This window comes from Neofelis nebulosa, chromosome 3 (assembly GCF_028018385.1).
Source record: "Neofelis nebulosa isolate mNeoNeb1 chromosome 3, mNeoNeb1.pri, whole genome shotgun sequence".
Lineage (NCBI taxonomy): Eukaryota > Metazoa > Chordata > Mammalia > Carnivora > Felidae > Neofelis > Neofelis nebulosa.
In genome coordinates this window covers 950,668-974,033 of record NC_080784.1, presented here as the reverse complement: position 1 = coordinate 974,033, position 23,366 = coordinate 950,668, and the positions used below count along the sequence as shown (strand labels likewise).

Sequence of the window (23,366 nt, the reverse complement as noted above, 5' to 3'; positions counted from 1 at the left end):
GAACGTCACGGGAGCAAACTTGAGGCCTGTTGTGTGTCAGCATGATGATGAGGGCAGGATCCTGGCCAAAGTGCTTGGATGCTGGCAGAAGGGCATCAGTGACAGCCACTTCCTGTCTTATTTTTTTGTCCCTGAAGTGAGGTGAAGCTCAGTTCAGGTTTTTTGATGGGAGACCCTGTAGGGCGCATGGGTCTCATACCGGGTTTCTTTCCCGGCAGCTGACTTGTGAGAATAGGGCCCAGGGTAGATGTCTTCTTGGTTGCATAGACAAGCACAGGCCTGTTTGGATGCTGTGGGAGGAGACCCCACACGTACACGCAAACGTATATGTACCTATGTATGTGTGTACGTATGTGTGTACACACACACAGTCGACCCTTGAACAACACAGGTTTGAATTGCATGGGACCACTTATTCGTGGCTTTTTTTCAATACAGTAAAACGTTGTAAGTATATTTTCCTTATGTTTTCTCAATATCAATTTCTTTTCTCTAGCTTACTTCGTTGTAAAAATACAGTGTGTAACACACATACCCTACAAATACGTGATAACTGACCGATTATGTTATCGGGAAGGCTTCCAGGCAACACTAGGCTATTAGTAGCTCAGTTTTGGGGAAGTCAAAAGTTCTACTCGGATTTCCAACTGGTGGTCTGTGTGTTAATTAGCTTGACTGTGGGAATCCATCACAGTATATATGTATGTATATCAAAGAGTCATGTTGTAGATAGATTTTAACATGATATGGGGGAACTTGGCAAGGGTGTGCCCTTTCACTGCGCATTTACGTGGGGATCCTGGGCTTGTGGCCTGGGAAGAAGCGGTGCTCCATGAGAGGGACCCTGCAGGGAAGTGGGCTGGTTATGGGCAGAATGTGTCCTGGTCTTGTCCATGTCTGTAGGCTCTGTAGAGAATATCTGGACTGCCTAGTATCAGTAGTTTGGTTTTCTCTCCATTTCTGTTCCTTAGCACGTTTGCTACCGGTTTATGAATATTATTATTAACCATAACAACTTCCCCCTCGTTTATTTTTATATTGTCTCTTTCTGTGTCATTATTTTATCCTCTTTATTATGTTCTTACTTCTGTATTATTCCAGCGTTTGTATTTTTTTTTTTTCTTACTTCCTGAGAAGGAAACCGACATGACGGATCTGAGTCTTGCCTGTATTCAGCCGTGTCCATGTCAGTCTCTAAATGGACGCCTAAGCACTGATTTAGTTGAGTCCTATGTCTTCCCTCTTGTCTCCTCAAATCCTGTGCCTGCCGGCCGTGTGTGCCCTCCGGGGCCTCCACCCCATGTGCCCGCAGCCCAAATCTGTTCTCCAGTATCGCCACGCCATGTCCTCCTCTGTGTATTTACAACCCCTGTGCCTGAGACCCATGTCCGTCATCGTGTTTTTCTAATCCCTCTGCCAGCAGTTCTTGACAGTCTCAAAAGTCTGCGTTCCCTGTGCCTGCACCCTCTGCCAGCCCACGTGATGCTTCATCCCTTTTCACAGTCCCATCATGGAACTCATTTCACCGTCTCTTCATCCCCACGGCCCAGGACAGTTCATGTGTTTCTCCTGGCAGGAGCTGAGCTGACCTTGGGGAGAGACATCTGAGTTGCCAGGTGTCAGAGTAGCAGACAAAGCCTCAAGTCAAAAATGAAAGAGTTAAGCCTATAATGACTTATTGTGGTGGCACAAGCAAGAGCCTTAGCCACAGAAGTTCTGACTCCCCCACCCCCTACCCCGTTCTATTCCTCATCACCTGGGATGTTGTACAGATCACGGATCGGGTGAACACAAACGTGGGCTTGGTCTCACTGTTGAGGAAACCCCAAACAAAAGGTGTGGCATTTTCATAGACCCTTGGGCTGGAGGGAGAGTGACAAGTGCTAGGGGCAGGAAAGCACTGGGCACTGTGTCAGAGTTGGACAAGCGTTTTCAGGGTTTTCCCGTCTTCTCCCCCTGGGAGGGGATCTCAGCAGAATCAACTGGAGAGGAGCTCATCCCCAGACGCAGATGAAGAGAAGCATGTGTGTTGTAGGAGATGCTGTCCTTCCCCGAGGTTTCTTATGCTGAAATCCAAGCACTTGCCAAGCACCAGATTCCTGAGTGGCACCATCATTTAATTATGAATGGAGAAATGGGATCGCACAAAGAACTTTAGGAGAATTGGTCCACAGTGACCACCCGCCATCTGCCCCACCTCCTTGGAGGTTCACGTCAGCCTTCCCTCGGATACGGATTTCTGGATTTCCTGAGTCTAATGAAAAAGGACAGACATTCACACAGACACAGGACTCCTTCATGTGCCTTCTTCTCCCAGGAGGCGTGAGGGGGAGCCATAACCACCAGGTCAAACAGAGTCCTCGCCCTGTGTGACCTCTCCTTCCTGCCTGTCCTGCACACTCTCCCGAGGACCCAACCCCAGGAGGGCACCCTCAGGCAAGGCAAGTGAGGTGGTCTTGAACGACTCATCGGGGAGACTTCCATGAAGCCTGTCACAATGTACTCCGGAAGCAAAGTCACACAAAGTCCTAACCCCGACGGACACCAGAATCGATGCTATGGCAACACCCTCTGTGGCACACAGAGTTGAATGTGGAAGAGGAAGTATGATGAATTTCTGGGGCGCCTGAGTGGCTCAGTCAGTTAAGCGTCTGACTTCGGCTCAGGTCATGATCTCGAGGTTTGTGAGTTTGAGCCCCGTGTAGGGCTGTGTGCGGGCAGCTCAGAGCCTGGAGCCTGCTTTGGATTCTGTGTGTCTCTCTCTTCTCTGCCCCTCCCCTGTTCGTGCTCTGTCTCTCTCTGTCTCTCAGAAATAAATAAATGGGAAAGAAAATTAAAAACAACATCTGAATTTCCCATTTGACACAAGAGGAAGCCATTTTCAAGTACAAATTTACTTCCAAAAACCTAGGTTCTCCTCTACTCAATTGGAAGCTTCCCAACTGAGGGTCTGAACTCTTTTTACTTAATGTTTTCTTTTCAGGGCCCCACTCTGAACCCACAAGGATCTTAACTTCCAGTAAACGAGCTAATACTTCAGGCTTTCAGTCCCCACAGTGAAACTGAGCTGGATGCTGTCACTGCTCCTTCATGACCCCACACAAATCAGACTCTGGGGTTCCGTTCCTTTGGAATTTGAACCTCATGTCATCAGGAACATTTAGAGCCCATGCCTTTCATCCTTCTCTGTTGTCAGAATACTGTTCAGCACTAAGGAGTCCTTAACCTGGTGAGTAAACGCACATCACAGCATCAATTTCCTCACTGTCCTGTTTCTGTGACGGCTAAATGTGAGGCTCAAATTGTCCAGAAACCTGCCTGAAATGCGCATGTGCTCCTCCTGTCTGTCAGTAGAGGCTCAGACAGGTGGGAAGCAGGCAGACTCCAGTGGAGGAGACTCAGCGTCCAGCGTGCCCGAGGAACGGTCAGTAAGGGACACTTCCCTCCCTCCCTGACCCAAAGTCACGTGACCTCTCAGGCACTTTAATCCAGTCAGCTTTGTGGTCCTCACTTGTAGACACTAGGAACTAATCCTTGTGCTTTAGCGTTTTCATGCGTTTTTAAATAGTGTGTATATGGAGATAGACTTTTCAGAATGCTCATTTACTCTAGGAAAAATAGACATGTCTGTGTATGCCTGTTTCATTCATAACCTAGTTTTCCTTGTTTACCTACACAGAAGTGTGGGGGTCCCCTGGCATCATGTACATTCACACTGTTGTCAGCTCATCAGCACCCTCCATGTCCAGCCTTCTCATTTTGAAACCATGTGTCCATGGCGTATTTCCAGTGTCCTTCACTACACACCCTGCCCTCCATGTTCCCCCTTCTGTCTCTCAGATGTTGACTATGCTAGGACATTCAGAGGAATGTTATCCTATGCTAGGTGCCCCCTTGGGACTAGCTTCTTTGGCACTTTGTCTTGTGACCCAGTCATTGTTCCGGCCAGTGCCCACGTTGACCCGTGGGGCTCTGTGTCTTCTAGTCTCCTAGTTTTGGATCCATTCTTCCATCCCTGGCCATCAACTAGGACTTTCCCTTTTAGCCTTTCCTCCCATTGTTTCATATTGGTGTGATTTCCACCATGTCCTATGGCCTGCCATCAGCCATGGACGGTGTCAGGCAGATGTCTCTGTGATCTTTAAGAGCCAGTCCACAATGGAAAGGTGGAATCCTATCATCTGGGCATTCCTGACTGTAATCCATGCGAACATCTTTCTTCCAGAGCTGTCCAACAATTAACCGCCCCCACTAGCCTAGGTGGAGGGCCTCCATTTGCAATGCCGTCGGCACTCTGGGTAGTTTCCCTACTTGAAGGTTGGCGTGTATTGGACGTCGTATGGACTTTTGAATCTGCCTCGCCTATCTTCCCCAGGGGGCTGCTCCCGTGGCCTCTGTCCATGTCCCTAAAGCCACGGCCCAGTCCCAGCCTGGTGCCTTCCAGCCCCGCCCACAGCTTCCTCCAGCCTCAGCCCGGCCTCACTCAGTCTCCCAGGCACGAGGCCACTGCCACACCCTTACACCCACCATCCTCTTCCCTGTCCCACCCATCATCACACCCATTCCCAATCCCCTAATGCCTCAACTGGCTGCACCTCACCCCCAGGCAGGCTCTCCCCTCCCACCTGGCCAGTGTGGCACCATTCACTCTCAGGGCCTCTCCCCGAGTAGAGTAGAGCAGAGCTGATACTGGGGAGCAGGGGGGTCAGTGGGGGCCAGGGAAAAACCACGTGTTTCGCTGTTCTTAAAATATCCATTGGCACACAGCAAGTTTGGACATGGTTTTTCAAGGATTACAGTTTCCATTAGGCTTTCCTCTTTTCCTATAAAATTGCTGGGTTCTAATGGAAAGTTTTCGACATTATTTGAATCTCTGACATAATTAGACTGGGGTAACAGATTGCCCTCCTCAGTGTAGTGACCTCAGCCAGTCAATTCGAGGCCTTTCTGGAGCAGAAAGCTGACCCATCTCCCAGGACTAGACACCTGCTCCTGTCTGAATGCTTTGGTACTGACATGTCCGTTCCTCCTGGGTCTTGAGACTGCCGGCCTTCATACTGGAATGACACCCCAGGTTCTCCTGGTCTCCTGTCGCAGACTATGAGTCTGGAGTTCCCTCTTGTCCGGCAAGAGTGGGGATGCAGAATCGAATACGAGAGACGCTAATGTCGGGAGGAGACAAGAGCCCCTAACAGGGCTTTCGTTTCGTCGCCGTATTTATTGAGCTCACAAGCTATCACCCACGTGGTGAACGTGGAGAAAACAATCAGACAGTAATCGTTAACTTGTGTGTGTAAGAAGCAAAGGGTCCGGGGGGCGAATGGTGTTTGTGATCAAGGTGCATTGGCGCCAGATGGAAAGTAATTTCCTGCAGGTGACATAAAAGTTTTTTTGTGATTCCATTACACCATCTCTCCAGCTGTCCTTGGGCGTTTTCGCCCCGTGGTGGCAGCTTTCCGCTCTAAGCCTTTTTCTAACGCGTTTGTGTAAGTGGAACCTATTTCCCCACAGTCTCCAAAGCTCAGACCAGCCCAGGATCTTCCAAGTGGGTTGTCAGGCTGGCAAATTGCCTCAAAAGGACCGTTTCGCCACCTATTTCTCTGTCATCTCTGTCTATGTGTCTATCATCTATCTCTCCTGTCTTCCTCGTGTATCTATTGTCTACTTACGGAGTGTCTTCCTCTTACTTATATTGTTCCATCCTCCTCCATACTTTGTTAGTGATATGTAAATTCAAATGCCTTTGAGTTAAATGTGGATCACATCCCATAATTGTTTAGTTTTCTAAGTATATTTTAAGTTCACGGTTGTCATGTTTGTATCCTGGATTCTTTGACAGATTATGTTAATTTTGAAAATAGAATGTAGTTTAACTCTTTTACCTGTTTTTTGCTCTCTCCTGAATATTTTGTTTCAATTGCGGATTGAAAGCTATGTCAAAGATGCACTTTTTAGGAAACACATCATTTTATTTTAATCTCACGAACAATGAAATAAATGTTCGCTATTTTCAGGCATAGTTTTTAGGGATGCGTGTGCGCTCACATGAACATGTAAAAATACAGACATACTGCTTTTTCTGTAGCCTCATTAATACCCTTATAAATTGAAGGGTGGAATCTGTGAATTAAGATTTCCCTGAGAAATCCAGAAGTTTAGTTTGGCTGGATTTGGCAAGGCCAAGTAACAGCGTTCCTATTGCCGAAATTGTCCCATCATCCTCTCAAGTGAGGGCACCTACTGGTTTTCCCATATGCAACCTCAGTTTGCTAATTGTCAACATTTTGATTATTTAATATCATGACTGAATTGGATTTATGTTTTGGAAGAAAAGTTTCTGTAACAGTGGGAAAACATATCACCAGCTGCCTGAGCAGCTCAGTGTTCTCTACGTTAGCTCAAAGTCCAGAGTCCAGCATGGCCAAAATTAAGAGTCACAAGGAGGGAATCCTGGGCCCACCGGACCTTCTGTAAATGTTCATGGTACCCTTTATGCCCCAGAGAATGCCCAGGCTGCAGTGCAAGGCATAGAGACTCAGACCTGCCAGGCTGAGCAACTGCCCAATGTCAGGTCCTCCTGGAAGCCTATGTAATGCCTGTGCTGGCCAGTGACGGCCCCTTCTGGTCAGAAAGCACCGTGCAACACTCTGTCTTGTGACCTCCCCTGTGAATTGCAAAGCCAGGTGTGTGGACTTCCTCGGGTGTGGGTGGAACACATGGCAGAAGGTCAGCCAGGAGGAGCTGGCCATAGTCGTCCTGGGAGCTCAAAGGATGCTTATGGATGCCATCATGAGATCCAGCTCAAAGTGTGTGTGTGTGTGTGTGTGTGTGTGTGTGTGTGTGTGTGTGTGTGATGCAGATGTCAATCCAGGAAGAGAAGGTTGGATACCAAAATCACAGGTTGACCTAGAGTGGTTATTTTTCTGAGGCTTTTCCCTTTATGGCTCTGGTGCCCATACACTACTGTTTGCATTTTACCTAAGATTCTGCCCAATTAAGAGTCAAATCAAAAGTAAAAATGGATTTCATTGGTTAAAGTCATTCAGGCTCTAACATCCATTTAGCCCAGTTGAACTCTTTTAATTAAAGAGTGAAGCGGCATCACTCATATGTGAAATAAAAAACAAAACAGAAGAACATAGGGGAAAGGAAAATAAAGTAAGATAAAATCAGAGAGGGAGGCAAACCATCAGAGACTCTTTTCGTGTTTTCTTTTTAATTTGTAATGTTTATTTTTGAGAGAGAGCGTGAGCAGAGGAGGGGAGACACAGAATCTGAGCAGGCTCCAGGCTCTGAGCTGCCAGCACAGAGCCCTATGCGGGGGTCAAACTCATGAACCCCAAGATCATGAACTGAGCCAAAGTCAGACGCTTAACTGATTGAGCCACCCAGGCGCCCCCGGAGGCTCTTAACTATAGAGAACAAACAGAGGGTTGCTAGAGGGAAAATGGGTGTGGGGATGGGGTAAGTGGATGATGAGCTTTCTGGAGGGCATTTGTGGGGATTAGCACTAGGTGTTACATGTAACCAGTGAATCACTGAATTCTACTCCCGAAACCAAGACTACACTAATTATTAACTAACTTGGACTTAAAATTTTACAATATATTATAAAAAAGAAAAAAGAGTATCTTTTTACCTTTGTCAGCTATGATATTTGAGAATCTAGAATTAAATAGGATTTCCTGTACAAAGTTCAACTGCTGACATTAGTTTCTAATAAATGTGACATCTCTATGTTTAACACAGACTGAACAAAGCAAGTGTTTACCTTTCAATGCCCTTGTCAAATGACCAGATTGCTCCTATGTGGCCCCACTCACACAGGAGGAATTTAAGGATCATGCACCAATTCCCCATTCAACAACGTATTTAGTCATTGTCTCTCCCAAGAAATATAATTATGACTTAGAACATCCATCCATACCTTGACCTTAAATACCACATCGCTGCCTAGGTGTCCATTTGGGACTGTTTTTCTGAGGTGTACAACTGAGGACCGAGATTGTAATGGAACCGACTGGAAATCCCCGTGCCTCCTCCCATGTGTAGGAGATTGTCAGATGGGGGATGGTAGCAAACTCTGCGGGACAAGATACAGCTGCTTGGTGGCCGAGCGATTACAGGTGGGAGAAGGTTCCTTTCCACCATCTTCTCTGCAGGCTCATGGGAGGGTGATTGTTAAGGGAGCCTAATTTAATCAACACGAGCCAATAAGGCTTCACCCACTTATCTCCTGAAAAACAAGCATTTATTTGCTGCTTACCATTTCCAAGCAATTAGCCAATGTTCACGTTGACATGTGTAGACTTTACAGAATATATATTATTTATGCAAGTAAAAACTTTGCACAATTAACCAATTGCTGTTTACTTCTGTTCCTCCCCTTTCACACAAAAACTTCCTGAAAAGTCTGTCTGCCTTCAGTTGGAGCTGTAGTTCATCCAGTTTCTTGGTCGTTTGTCATTTCTCTGTGTGGAAGCACTGAGTTTGTTTCAAACTCCTTCTTCTGTTGGTGCATGTTTGGATATTTCCAAACGCATCTTTACCTAACGTCCACACGTGAATATCTTTGGGCAAATGTACTTTAGAAATAAACAGAGAGTAAGGGATGGGATGATAGAACCGTGAGTATCAGGCATTTTCACAGGGACTCCAGGTGCTCAGCCTTGTTTCCACCCTTCATGCCCGACTGGCCACTTCCTCTGGCCCTTTCAGGCTCCCATAGCTCCCCAGTGCTCCTTGGTGCTGACGGAGGAGGGAAATCCTCCAAATATCCAGTAACAAACCTAAAACTCTCCAATAACATCATCATAGACAGCCAGCCTTATAGCTCAGTATTCTTCAGGTCAAGTTGAATGCCATATGTCATGAACACAGCCAGATAGATGGCCCCTCCACATGTCCAGATCACACATAATGTTCTACAAGGGGCCATGAGTGAATGTTTGTGGCTGAGTGTGTATGTGTGCAGGTGTGTGCATTAAAGCCTGCACTCAGATCCCTGGACTGCTTCCCAAGACCTCTGTCCCTTCTTGTTCTTCCTCTTGGTAGCTCGGGCTCTGCCTGTGAGACAAGGGACTTTGCCGATGTTGGTTGCCCTCTGAGGTGGGATGTCCCTGGCTAAGTTGTTGAGCCGGTAGATGTTTTGTTCAGGATGATCCTTTTCCATCTCCTCTCTGTATTTGGACTGGTGAATTAGGACTGCGTGGGCGGGAAGAACAAATTCTGTTTTCCTGAGGTTGAATTCAGACTTGGGATGGTGGCTTTCTTGGAAGACTCTCCACTGGTCTAACGTGATTGGTTGCACTGGTGTCTCTTCCACGTGGTCCTCCACCTCTGGAACTTTGATGCTGGGGTCTGTGTGAGCCCCTCCCCCACCCCCCCTTGGGCCACAGCCATGTCTGCATGGTCAGCCTGGAGTGATGTGGTCTCCCCACTGCCTGGTGCACTCCCGTGGTCTCTTTCCAATTCACTCGTCTGGGTGTCAAAGAAGACATAGGCATGTTGGCTCAGGGCAGAAGTCACATCACTGGTGTCATCCATTTTGTACCACTGGCCATTCCCAGCTTTGATGTAACAGAAGTGATGTCCGCTGTGACATTTCGTCCCCGGATGCACCGGCGCGGCATAGAGCAGGTAAATTATCAATCCCGCCTTCTGCTCAGACACGCACTGTCGCAGGTCAAGGCGCACAGGATATTGCACTTCCTTAGCCAGTTTGCTGCCTGTGGAATCTGAGAATTATTTCAATACCAGCATTAGGTCCTTGGGGCAAGTGTACAAAGTTAACGTCTTGGGAGCAGGTACCTTGTCTAGGCAAGTACTACAATGATAGGCATTTTCACCATCCAACTTTTCAGGCTTCCCCAACTGGAGCAAAGCTTGGCTCACACTCTGAGCTGCCCTGCCATCCAGGTAAGGGTCAAAAGTGCTGGAAACGCCAGGGCAGTGGAGACACTGGATTTGAGACCTCCAATACCCTCCAAAGATTTGCCAGATGAGGGTGAGGTCCTCAGACAGTGGGGCTCTTGAAGTCTTGTCCTCACGCAAACGCGCTTGCTGCATTGGATCCAGAGTGAATATCAGAAACTCATGGGTATCTTCCTGCTTGTGTGTGTGTGGAAGGCAGCCAGCAGTTCTGGCGGGGCCGGATCACATCTCCAGGGCAGCAGAGGGCCCGGGTCACGTGAGCCTGCGGAGCACACAGCACGCAGAATGTCTGCTTCCCACAGCTTTGGGAGTGCTCCTTGGACAGCTTATAGCTGGCGAGGGGTGGTGTGTACGTCAGACACTGCAGGGCCGCATTCGCATAGCACGTGTTCCCCAGGTTCTGCAGTCCAGCCCCAACCACAGAAGGTCTCCTCCAACTCACAGGTTTCTTTGCGGGGGGCAGACCTATTGACATGGGAGCCCAACCGTTAGGCAGGTTGCAGAGTGTCTGCGATGATGGTGATGGCTTCTGAGGTAGAGTGGGTCCCCTGTGGACTTCAGCACCACCTATATTTGAGCAGCAAGATTTGAGTTTGGGAAAGACATTGAACTGAAACTCTTCTTGGCAGTAGGACAAAACAGCCCTCATGTCTCCAGAAAGAGCTTTCATAGGATCTCCCATGTGGAGCCTCACATTGCAGAGCGATGCTTCTCTCAGGAGACCTGTCTCAGAATGATAGCTGTGGCCCTCTCCCCAGCCCCTTTATTGCTCGCCCCACCCACGCGACTAGGAACACGTCATCCAATCAGCCACAGGCTCAAGGTGGGATTAAGGGTTTTAAGGTGTGGTCACTCTTCTGCAGAGAGACCACTCAGCCCAGCCTGTCTCCTTCCCCTGCCTCCCTCAATGGATAGACACACATTTCAGCACTTTCTCCACCTCCCTCATTTCCATTGCTCCCTTTCTGCACAGACTGACTTGAGAGTTTCCAACTTCCCCGTGGAAGTCCTTTTTGAGTGTCCACTTTGCTTTCAGAGTAATATCAAGTGAGTCAAGCACTGATGGATATTATTTTTCCTAGGATGTGGAAGATCATTTTGCAAATTGAGCTCGGGTGTCATGTAGGAGGACTTCTTCCCCACCAGCCAGAATGTGTGTGGCACCAGCAAATTATTTGGGGATGATTGCTGTCCATCACTGTGCTTCTAAACTTCCTGAACTCTCTCCATATGGTCCGTATGTACAACTATCATGAAGGTTTTTATCAACACATTTGTCTATCAAGGTGTGGCCTAGAAATGCTAACAAGAGACATCCTGTGGCTGGTTTCATGCTTTGTAAAATCTTTTTTTTTTTTTTTTTTAGCTCCCTTCCCAATATGAGTACATATCCTATATCCATCGTTTATTTGCCAAATTTTAACTGGTACTACTGGGACATTACACTGCAAGGTAGTTTTAGGTTCACTTGTTTCAGGACACGTTTGTTGTGGATTTGTGACATTGATACACAGTTTGAGGTTGGAATTTGGAAATGCAGGGAACAGTGCGCCCTCATTTAAGCTGTGGCTGTAATGTGTCAGTATCTCTCACTCAACCAGGTGTCAGAACGGCAGGGTCCACCGAAATTGTGTTTTTCCCCCTCTATTGTTTGTTTGTTTTTATTTTTTTACTGTTTGTTTATTGAGAGAGAGAGAGAGAGAGAGAGAGCCCACGTGGGCAAGCCGAGGAGGGGCAGAGAAGAAAGAGAGAGAATCCCAAGCAAGCTCTATGCTGTTAGTGCAGAGCCCAACGTGGGGTTCAAACTGATAAACTGTGAAAACATGACCTAAGCTGAAATCAAAAGAGTTGGATGCTTAATTGACTGAGCCCTCCAGGCTCCCCTTGTTTGTTTGCTTTTTGACTTCAAGTTTTTATTTAAATTCTAGTTACTTAACATGTAGGGTGAGATTGGTCTCAGGATTAGAATTTAGTGATTCATCACTTACATACAACAGCCAGTGCTCATCACAAGCGCCCTCCATAATTTCCATCACCCATCTAGCCCACCGCCGCCCCCCCCACCTGCCCTCCATCAGTTAAGTTTGTTCCCTGTAGTTAAGAGCCTCTTAAGGTTTGCTTCTCTCTGTGTGTCTCTATCTCTCTGTCTCTCTGTCTCTCTTTCTCTCTCATCCCTTCCCCTGTGTTCTTCTGTTTGGTTTATTAAATTCGATATATTTTTGAGTGGACAAGAGAATTCTTTCACACATGTTACGATGATCAGGTCCTTTTAGAAAACGAGCAATGCTGGTGCACCATGTAATTTGCAATGACCAAAAAAAAAAAAATCATATCTGGAAGTCATAACACTTGGGAAGAGGAGCTATAGCTTAAGAAGAGAAGACACCAAAGTCTGTTTCTCCTCTTTGGTAAATAGAGGCCAAGAAATATAGGAGGACTTTGCCTGGCCCTTGTCACTGACTTGGCCTCAGAGGGAATGTGGCCTGAATAGCATCTTGATTTTGACTTCTCATCTCCAGACTGTGAGAGAATAACGTTCTCTCCTTTGAAGCCACCAAGTTTTTGGTAATTGCTTATACAACCTCTGGAGATCAATAAGATGTCTTAAGTGGAATACCCTTCATGATATTTCATTTTTGTAATTGAAAGAGTTCAAATTGACTAAATGGATTTTGGATCTTGAAGACTTAATCAAAAGAAATTAGTTTTACTTTTTATTTTATCTAAATTGAGCAGAATCTTAGGGAAAATGCCCACAGAGCAGTGCACATTAGCCATAAAGGAAATAGCTTCAGAAATATCCACAAATATGAGTCAACCTGTAGAAATATTGGTATCCAACCTTCTCTTCCTGAATTGACATCGGCATCACACACACACACACACACACACACACACACACACACACACACACTTAAGTGAACTAAACCTCATGTTCCCAGATGGCGGAACAGCATGGAAGTTCTCGGCTTCTCTCATCCCTGAAATGCAGCTAGGTCAGCACCAAACCATTTTGGGCACATAGGTAATTGATCTGAGGATTAACACAATAATCTGCACAACTTGAGCCACAGAACTTGGCGGGTACCTGGTGTGAGAGGTGAACTGGGGGAGAGAGAAGCCACGGAGGGTAGGGAGCTGTTTTTGTGGAGAGAGGACAGAGAAGGGGCGGGGGATGGGGGGAATGTAGAGGGAAAGCACTCCACCCAAAAGTAGCTAGAGAGAAAGAGTAGAAACACTCACCAGTGACTGAACAAGAAAAGGAGAAAGGAGAGGGTTTTAATACCATTACGACTCTATAAACAGGGGCGTGCAGAGTCTGAGGTTTCAGAGGTCAGTGCCTGGCCATGCTCTGGTGGGGAGGAGGGGCGAATCCCCAGGAACAGGCAGTTGGCTCCAAGGAGTCTGTGGGCCACAAGGGGAGAAGTAGTTCCCCTGCTTGGAGGGCATGTGGTAGAGGCCATATGGCTTTCCCACAGGCAAAGATCCCAGTGAGCCCCGGAGAACAGCCACGTTTGCTGGTATTAGAACAAAAATGCCAGAGTTCAGTAAAACCTGGTGCGGGCTGTGTGTCGTGAATTGCCACAATCTCTGAACCTCTGCTGCTGTGCGATTGCATGAACTTTTTCTGGGGCAAGCAGGCACCTGGCCACAGTCTCTGAACCTCTGCTGCAGCGCAATCACACGAATGTTCTCTGGGGCGAGGTGGCACCTGACCATTGCTCAGCAAGACCCTGCCCCAGAGAGTCAGAGTGGGTCCAAGCTGCAGGGGCCTCAGGAGTTAAGGGTCTGGAAACACAGCCTCATCTGAGGTAAAACTCAGGAGGGAGGTCCTGCCTGGCAGGCTGACAGCTTGGACATGGGCAGTATAGAAGCAGGGAGTGGACGGAAGCTGGAGACAGAGAAGGGGTGGTTGATTGAGGGTCGGTGAGAGCGTAGAGTTCCTGTGCCAGAAACTAGGAGGCTGGGTGAAGCCATTTACACCTCTCCTGTGCATGTGCATACATGCGCACACGCACCACACGGGTCCGCAGCAGTAAGCTAAGCAGCGCCTCCTAGTGGAGAACGGAGCAGTTACACCGAGCCCCGCCCAACTGCACCGACCAAGCCCTGGAGGACCACCAGAAGTCACTCCCGCTGCTTAGTGTACGGACTATAGAGTGCTTCATAGTTTGAGTCCTAGGGGAAACCTGAGGTAACTTCATTTGGGTTTCATTCTGTTTACTGGTCTATTTGTGGGGTTTTTTTCCTGCTTTTGTTTAAATTGCTATTTTTTCCCCCTTTTCTTTTTCTTGGATAAACCAAGAGAAAAGCTTCTTTTCATTTTTCTTTAAATTTTTCTTGAAATTCTTTTTACTATGCTTTTTTATGTTTTGGTAATTTTTTCTCTTTCTTCATTTCATTTTATTCTATTTTATATCCTTTTTGTAGTTTTTAAACTTTTTCTTACTTTTTTTTTTCTTTCCCTTTTATCTCTATTTTGTCAAGCTTCTTTCAGCAACCAGACCAAACACACCTAGGGTCTAGATTCCTTTATTTGATTTTTTGTGTTGTTTTTAATTTTTAACTTTTCCATTTTATTAATTCTTTTTCTTCCTGCCAAATGACAAATGAAGGAATTCACCCCAAAAGAAAGAGGAAGAAATGACAGCCAGAGGCTTAATCAATACAGACATAAGCAAAATGTCTGAACTAGAATATAGAACCACGATAATAAGAATACTAGCTGGGCTGAAAAAAAGCATAGAATCCTTTTCTGCAGGGGTAAAAGAAGTAAAAGCTAGTAAGGACGATATTAAAAATGCTATAACCGTGGGGCACCTGGGTTGCTCAGTCGGCAGCTCAGGTCATGATCCCACAGTTCATGAGTTGGAGCCCCGCGTTGGGCTCTGTGCTGACAGCTCATAGCCTGGAGCGTGCTTTGGATTCTGTATGTCCCTCTCTCTACCCGCCCCCCACCCTCGCTCATGCTCTGTCTCTGTGTCTCTCAATAATAAATAAACGGTTAAAAAAATTTTTTTACAGGAGTAACACCCAAATCATAGGAGTCCCCGATGATGAAGAGAAAGAATAAGGGGTAGTAGGTTTTTGTGAGCAAATTATAGCAGAAAACATTCCTAATCTGGGGAAAGACATATCAAAATCCAAGAAGCACAGAGAACTCCCATTAGATTCAACAAAAACCGACCATGACCAAGGTGTATATAGTCAACTTCACATAATATACAGACAAGGAAAGAGTGATGAAAGCAGCAAGAGGAAAAAAGTCCTTAACTGTGGGGAATAAGCTTAGGAATTCCCTGAGCTTACACCAATGGGTTAACAAGGCATAAAGAAATAGAAAGCCACAGGATGAACGCCTCCGAGATTAGGTAAACAAGATTAGGTAAACAGGGCAAAGGCCCCCAGTATAGGACAAAGGTGTAGGAATAGGAAATCTCAAGATGAAAACATCCAAGATTAGGTAAATAAGGTTAGGTATTCAGGGCGGAAGTGCCCCCTGATCTAGTACAATAGCAGAAAGCTGCTTTCACATGAAGGAAGGAAGGAAGGAAGGAAGGAAGGAAGGAAGGAAGGAAGGAAGGAAGGAAAGGAAGGACAAAAAGAGGAAAACAGGACTTTAGACCACAGAAGGGCAAAATTGCCCAGAGCTGAGCTAATTAGCAAAAGAAAGACGCCTTGTTGACCCTGAGGTAGCATGCTCTGTCTTTCTTATCCCCTAGGCCAGTTTAGGTAAACAGAGGTGGTGCCTCACGTCTGCTGTAAACAACCTTCTGGCCAGTGCCAGGATTTTGTTTCGTATTGACCCAAACCCCTAACAGCACATATCTTCAAAATCCCCTTTCCCTCACACCCATGAGTTAATGTTCACGATTTCATTGTCCCTTTGTGCACATGCATCATGCTTGTAAGCCTCTGATCCTGACAACAATGGAGCAAGGACCCTTACTCGGGGCTCTTGTCTCCTCCCGAACATTAGCCTCTCTCTCATTGTAATCCTGCATCCGCTCTCTTTCTGGACAAGAGAGAACTCCAGACCCAGAGTCTATGACACTTAACCTCTATGGGAAGACAGATCAGGTTCTCAACAGACCTATCCACAGAAACTTGGCAGGCCAGAAAGGGGTGGCAGGACATATTCAATGTGCTGAATCAGAAAAATATGGAGCCAAGAATCCTTTGTCCAGCAAGGCTGTCATCCAAAATAGAAGGGAGATAGAATTTCCCAGACAAACAAAAAATAAAAGAGTTCATGACCACTAAACCAGCCCTGCAAGGAATTTTAAGGGGAACTCTCTGAGGGGAGAAAGGATGAAACAAAACAAAATAGACCAAAAGTAACAAAGACTGGAAAGGACCAGAGAACATCACCAGAAACTCCAAACTCTACAGGCAACACAATGGCAATAGATTCATATCTTTCAGTAGTCACTCTAAATGTCAATGAACTATAAACGCTCCAATCAAAAGAAACAGGGTATCAGAATGGATAAGAAAACAAGATCCATCTATAGGCTGCTTACAAGAGATCTATTTTTTTTTTCAATTTCTTTAATGTTTATTTATTTTTGTCAGAGAGAGAGAGAGAGAGAGACAGAGCATGAGCGGGGGAGGGGCAGAGAGAGCGAGGGAGACACAGAATCCAGAGCAGGCTCCAAGCTCTGAGCTGTCAGCACAGAGCCCGACGCAGGGCTCGAACTCACAGACCGCGAGATCATGATCTGAGCTGAAGTTGGACGCTCAACTGACTGAGTCACCCAGGTGCCCCACAAGAGATCCATTTTAGACGCAAAGCCACCTTCAGATGGAAAGTAAGGGAATGGAGAACCATCTATCATGCTAATGGTCGCCAAAGGAACCCAGAGTAGCCGTACTTATATCAGACAAACTAGATTTTAAAATAAAGACTGTAACAAGACATGAAGAAGGGCATTATATCATAGTGAAGGTGCGTATCCACCAAGAAGATCTCACAATTGTAAACATTTATACCGCCAGTTTGGGAGCACCCAAATATATAAATCAAATAATCACAAGCATAATGAAACTCACTGATAATAAGGCCATAATAGTAGGGGACTTCAACACCCCACTTACAACAATGGACAGATCATCTAAGCATAAAATCAACAAGGAAACAATATCTTTGAATGACACGTGGGACCAGATGTACTTAACAGATATATTCAGAACATTTCGTCCTAAAGCAGCAGAATATACGTTCTTCTCCAGTGCACATGGAACATTCTCCAGAAGACATCACATACTGGGACACAAATCAGCCCTCAACAAGTACAAAGAGATCGAGATCATACGGTGTGTATTTTCAGACCACAATGATATGAAACTTGAAATCAACCACAAGAAAACATTTGGAAAGGCCACAAATACTCGGAGATTAATGAACATCCTACTGAAGAATGAATGGGTTAACCAAGAAATTAAAGAGGAAATTAAAAAGTACATGGAAGCCGGGGTGTCTGGGTGGCTCAGTCGGTTACGTGACCGTCTCAGGTCCGTGAGTTTGAGCCCTGTGTCGGGCTTGGTGCTGATAGCTCAGAGCCTGGACCCTGCTTGGGATTCTGTCTCCCCCTCTGTCTCTGCCCCTCTCCCACTCGCACTCTCTCTCAAAAATAAACAAACATTTTTAAAAAGTACATGGAAGCCAATGAAAATTATAACACGACAGCCCAAAACCTCTGGGATGCAGCAAAGGCAGTCATAAGAGGTAAGTATACAGCAATCCAGGCCTTCCTAAAGAAGGAAGAAAGGTCTCAGCTACACAATCTAATCTGCCACCTTAAAGAGCTGGAAAAAGAACAGCAAACAAAGCCCCAAACCAGCAGAAGATGGGAAAGAATACAGATTAGAGCAGAAATCAATGATATCGAGGAAAAAAAAAACAACGAAAACAAAACCCAGTAGAACGGATCAATGAAACCAGGAGCTGGTTTTTTGAAAGAATTAACAAGTTGACAAACCCGTAGCCAGATTGATCAAAAAGAATAAGGACCCAAATAAATGAAATCTCGAGTGAAAGAGGAGAGATCACAACCAACACTGCAGAAATACAAACAAAAGTAAGAGAATATCATGAGCAGTTATATGCCAGTAAATTGGGCAATCCAGAAGAAGTGGACAAATTCCTAGGAATATCTAAGTGACCAACACTGAAACAGAAAGAAATAGAAAGTTTGAACAGACCCATAACCAGTAATGAAATTGAATTAGTAATCAAAAATCTCCCAAAAATCGAGTCCAGGGCCAGATGGCTTTCCAGGGGAATTCTACCAAACATTTAAAGAAGAGTTAACCCTTATTCTTTTGAAGCTGTTCCAACAAATAGAAATGGAAGGAAAACTTCCAATCTCATTCTACAACACCAGCATTACCTTGTTTCCAAAACCAGACAAAGACCCCACTAAAAAGGAGAACTACAGTCCAATATCCATGATGGACATGGATGCAAAAGTTCTCAACAAGATACTAGCCAACCAGATCCAACAGGCATTCAAAGAATTATTCACCAGGATCAAGTGGGATTTATACCTGGGATGCAGGGCTGGTTCAATGTCCACAAATCAATCAATGTGATACATCACATTAATAAAAGAAATAATAAGAACCACATGATCCTCTCAATAGATGCAGAGAAAGCATTTGACAAAGTACAGCATCCTTTCTTGACCAAAAAAAAAAAAAAAAAAAAAAAAAAAACCCTCAAGAAAGTAGGGATAGAAGGATCATACCTCAAGATCATAAAAGCCATATACGAAAGGCCCACCGCTAATATTACCCTCATGGGAGAAAAACTGACAGCTTTCCCCCTAAGGTCAGGAAGGCGACAGAAACGCTTTCTCCCTAAGGTCTCACCACTGTTATTCAACATAGAGTTGGAAGTCCTAGCCTCAGCAATCAGACAACACAAAGAAATAAAAGGCATCCAAATCAGCAAGGAGGAAGTCAAATTTTCACTCTTCACCGACAACAGGATACTCTATGTGGAAAACCCAAAAGACTGCACCAAAAACCTGCTACAACGGATCCATGAATTCCGCAAAGTCGCAGGATTTAAAATCTTGGGGAAATAGATTCTATTTACGTAATGGGATAGAAAAATGCTTAGGGAGGAAAGCCACCACCACGGGGCGAAAACGCCCGAGGTTAGCTAGTGAGATACTGTAATGGGATCACGAAGGAAACTTGTTATATCACCTGAAGGAAATTACTTTCCATCTGGTGCCAATGTACCTTGATCACAAACTCCACTTGCCCCCCAGACCCTTTGCTTCTTACTCACACAAGTTAATGATTACTATGTGACTGTTTGCTCTGTGTTCACGTGTGTAAGATCTTGTTTTCTTCACGTTCACTACACGGGTAATACCTCGTGAGCTCAATAAATATGGAGACGAAACGCCTGTTTGGGGCTCTCGTCTCCTCCTGGACATTAGCCTCTCTTGTATTCACTTCTGTGTCCACTCTTCTGCTGCACAAGAGAGAACTCCAGACTCATAGTCTGTGACAAAAATCAATGCACAGAAATCGGTTGCACTTCTAGACACTAATAATGAAGCAGCAGAAAGAGAAACCAAGGAATCAATCCCATTTACAACTGCACCAAAACCCATAAAATACCTAGGAATAAACCTAACCAAACAGGTGAAAAATCTATACACAGAAAACTATAGAAAGCTTATGAAAGAAATAGAAGACAGACAGAAAGACAGACACACACACACACACACACACACACACACACACACACAGGAAGAACATTCCATGGACATGGATTGGAAGAACAAACATTGTTAAAATGTTGATACTACCCAAGGCAATCTACATATTCAGTGCAATCCCTATCAAAATAACACCAGCATTCTTCACAGAGCTAGAACAAACAATTTGTATGCAAGCAGAAAAGACCTAATAGTCAAAAACAATCCTGAAAAAGAAAACCAAACCTAGAGGCATCACAATTCCAGACTTGAAGATGTATTGCAAAGCTGTAATCATCAAGAAAATATGGTACTGGCACAAAAATAGACACTCAGATCAATGGAACAGAATAGAGAACCCTGAAATGGACCCGCAAACGTATGGCCAACTAATCTTTGACAAAGCAGGAAAGAACATCCAATGGAATAAAGACAGTCTCTTCAGCAAATGGTGTTGGGAAAACCGGACAGCGACATGCAGAAGAATGAACCTGGGCCACTTTCTTAACACCATACACAAAAATAAACTCAAAGTGGACAAAAGATCTAAATGTGAGACAGGAAGTCATCAAAACCCTAGAGGAGAAGACAGTCAACAGCCTCTTTGACCTTGGTCGCACCAACTTCTTACTCAACTTGACTCCGGAGGCAAAGGAACCAAAAGCAAAAATGAGCTATTGGACCCTCATCAAGATCAAAAGCTTCTGCAAGGCAAAGGAAACAATCAGCAAAACTAGAAGACAACCGACGGAATGAGAGAAGATATTTGCAAATGACATATCAGATAAAGGGTTAGTATCCAAAATCTATAAAGAACTTCTCAAACTCAAGACCCAAAAAACAACTAATCCAGTGAAGAGATGGGCAGAGGACATGAATAGACACTTTTCCAAAGAAGACATCCACATGGGTAACAGACACACGAAAAAATGCTCAACGTCACTTATCATCAAGGAAGTACAAATCAAAACCACAAGGAGATGCCACCTCACACCTGTCAGAATGGCTGAAATTAACAACTCACGGAACAACAGGTGCAGGTGCTGGCACAGAGGTGGAGAAACGGGAACCCTTTTGCATCATTGGAAGGAATGCCAACTGTCAGCTACCGTGGAAAACCCTATGGAGGCTCCTCAAAAAAGTTAAAAAATAGAGCCACCCTACAACCCAGCAGTTGCACTACTAGGTATTCAAACAGTACAAAAGTGCTGATTCTAAGGGGAACATGCACCCCAATGTTTATAGCCGCACTATCAAGAATAGCCAAATTATGGAAAGAGCTCAAAGGTCCATCGACTGATGAGCGGATAAAAGAGAAGTTGGTGTGTACACACACACACACACACACACACACACACACACACGCTGGAATACTACTCGGCAATCAAAAGGAATGAAATCTTGCCATTTGGAACAACGTGGATGGAACTAGAGTGTATTATGCTAAGCGAAATAAGTCATCAGAGAAACACAAACATCATATAATTTCACTCATATGTGGAATTTATGAAACCAAACAGGTATGCCTAGGGACAGGAAATAAAAGATAAAAACAGAGAGGGAAGCAAACCATAAGAGAATCTTTTTAAAGTTTATTTTTGACAGGGAGAGAGAGACAGAGCATGGGTGGGGGGAGGAGCAGAGAGAGGGAGACACAGAATCTGAAGCAGGCTCCAGGCTCTGCTGACAGCACAGATCCCGATGCGGGGCTCGAACTGAGAGACCGTGAGATCATGACCTGAGCCGAAGTCAGACGCTCAACTGACTGAGCCACCCAGGCACCCCTAGAGAATCTTAAATAAAGAGAACAAACTGAGGATGAATGGAGGGACGTGGGTGGGGGGTTGGGCTAGATGGGTGACAGGCATTAAGGAGGGCACTTGTGTTGAGCACTGGGTGTTGTATGTAAGTGATGAATCACTAAATTCTGTTCCTGAAAGCGGTACTGCACTATATGTCAACTAACTTGAATCTAAATAATCATGTAAAAAAAATCATCATCTCTTCTAGTGACAGGCTGTATACTGTTTGGCAAAACTCGTAGCGCAGAAAGAAGCTATGAAAATCTGATTTTTCTCAACAGCCATGAATCCCCAAATCACTAAATGGGAATGAGTCCCATATTAGTCCCTCCCATAAATACATGTAGAAGTCCGAGATGAGAGAGAGAGAGAGAGAGAGAGAGAGCGCTTCTCCTCTTTCAGGAGGACAAGGCAGTAACTGGCTCCTACTGTTCATTTAGAAATGACTAATATCCCTCTTTCATATGTGGAAACACTGAGAATCTAATTATCCTGTGCTTTTTGAAGGGTATTACAATGTCTTTCTCAGTTCCCCCACTTTATCTCTTGGGCTTTTGTGTGAATATTTCATATAAACATCCACGAGTTCACTAGTTTGGTTTTCTATTTTTTTTTTTAACATTTTAAAAGTTATTTTGAGGGAGAGAGAGAGAGAGAGCATAAACAGAGGAGGGTCAGAGAAAGGCAGAGAGACAGAGAAAGAGACAGACAGACAGAATCCCGAGCAGGTTCTGCGCCATCAGCCCGAACTGTGAGTCATGACCTGAGCCAAAACCGAGTTGGGCACTTAACTGACTGAGCCACCATGCGCCCCACTAATTTGGTTTTCTATGTAAAGCCTGTTAACCTCCTCCATTAATTTCACTTATAGACCAGAGTTCGCTAAAACCAGAGCCATTGCACTTGTCTCTATTTAAATATATTTTTATTACTTTATTCTATTTAACATAATTATTGTAAATTCCTTTCTTCGTGACTCCAATCTAAAAATATGCATGGGTTTTTTGGTCTTGTCTATATTTGTCCTTTACTCCCACCTCCCATCACGTTTCCTTACTTTTTTTCTTGTATACCTGAGATTTTCTTCTTCCTCTTCTTCTCTTCCTCCTCCTTCTCCTTTTTCTCCTTCTTTTTGAAGACTTTACTTTTAAGTAATCTTGATTTCCAACATGGGGCTTGAACTCACAACCCCGAGATCAAGAGTTGCATGCTCCACCGACTGAGCCGGCAGGGCGCTGCTCTGAGATCTTCTAAAAGGGAGACGCTGGCACTGATGTTGTTTTACATAGAGGTGGTGACTATCCCCTTCCTTAGGCAGATAGAATTGGGACACATCACATTTTCCCCATTCGGTAATCGGAATGCGCTCTGCCTGTGTTGCCACTTTGATTGGAGTGAATCTGACCTTCATGCCTTCAGGTTCATTCTTCTAAAATCACTGCGGATGTCTTCCTGCTGTTGGAAGTAATCTCCCAAAACCATGGGATTGTATTATACCACCTTTCTTGCCAGTCCCGACCTAATAGCCTGTAAAGAAAAGCAGCCCCGTTTGGGGGGACTCTTGCTGATTTCAAGCTGCCACGACAGTCTATGTGCCTATCAGCTTGTTTTTATTCCCTGGTGATGTCTTTCTCCCTGAGACTGTCAGTGTCCATACTAAGCAATTTCTTCAGGTGTGGAAATGTCTGGTGATCTCACCTCCACTAACGAAGGCTTTTACCCGGGTGGAATCTCAGTTCAGGTAATCCTTTCTGGTTCCACAACGTTTTAGACTTTAACAAATACACCTTTTAAGTGAATATTTAATTTCCACTGTTATTCCACCTCTACTCACACCTTATCTGGAAGCAAAAGCCCCAATATTTTGCATGCACAAAATTCAAACTCATTTCTACCAAGCCCAGAAAGGCTC

The 23,366-nt window shown here is 45.1% G+C and overlaps 1 pseudogene; it reads right to left on the bottom strand.

Moving 5' to 3' along the window:
* Window positions 1-8,229: 8,229 nt before the first annotated feature.
* On the bottom strand, window positions 8,230-11,983 carry LOC131506293 (ubiquitin carboxyl-terminal hydrolase 17-like protein 6; annotated as a pseudogene).
* Window positions 11,984-23,366: the final 11,383 nt, after the last annotated feature.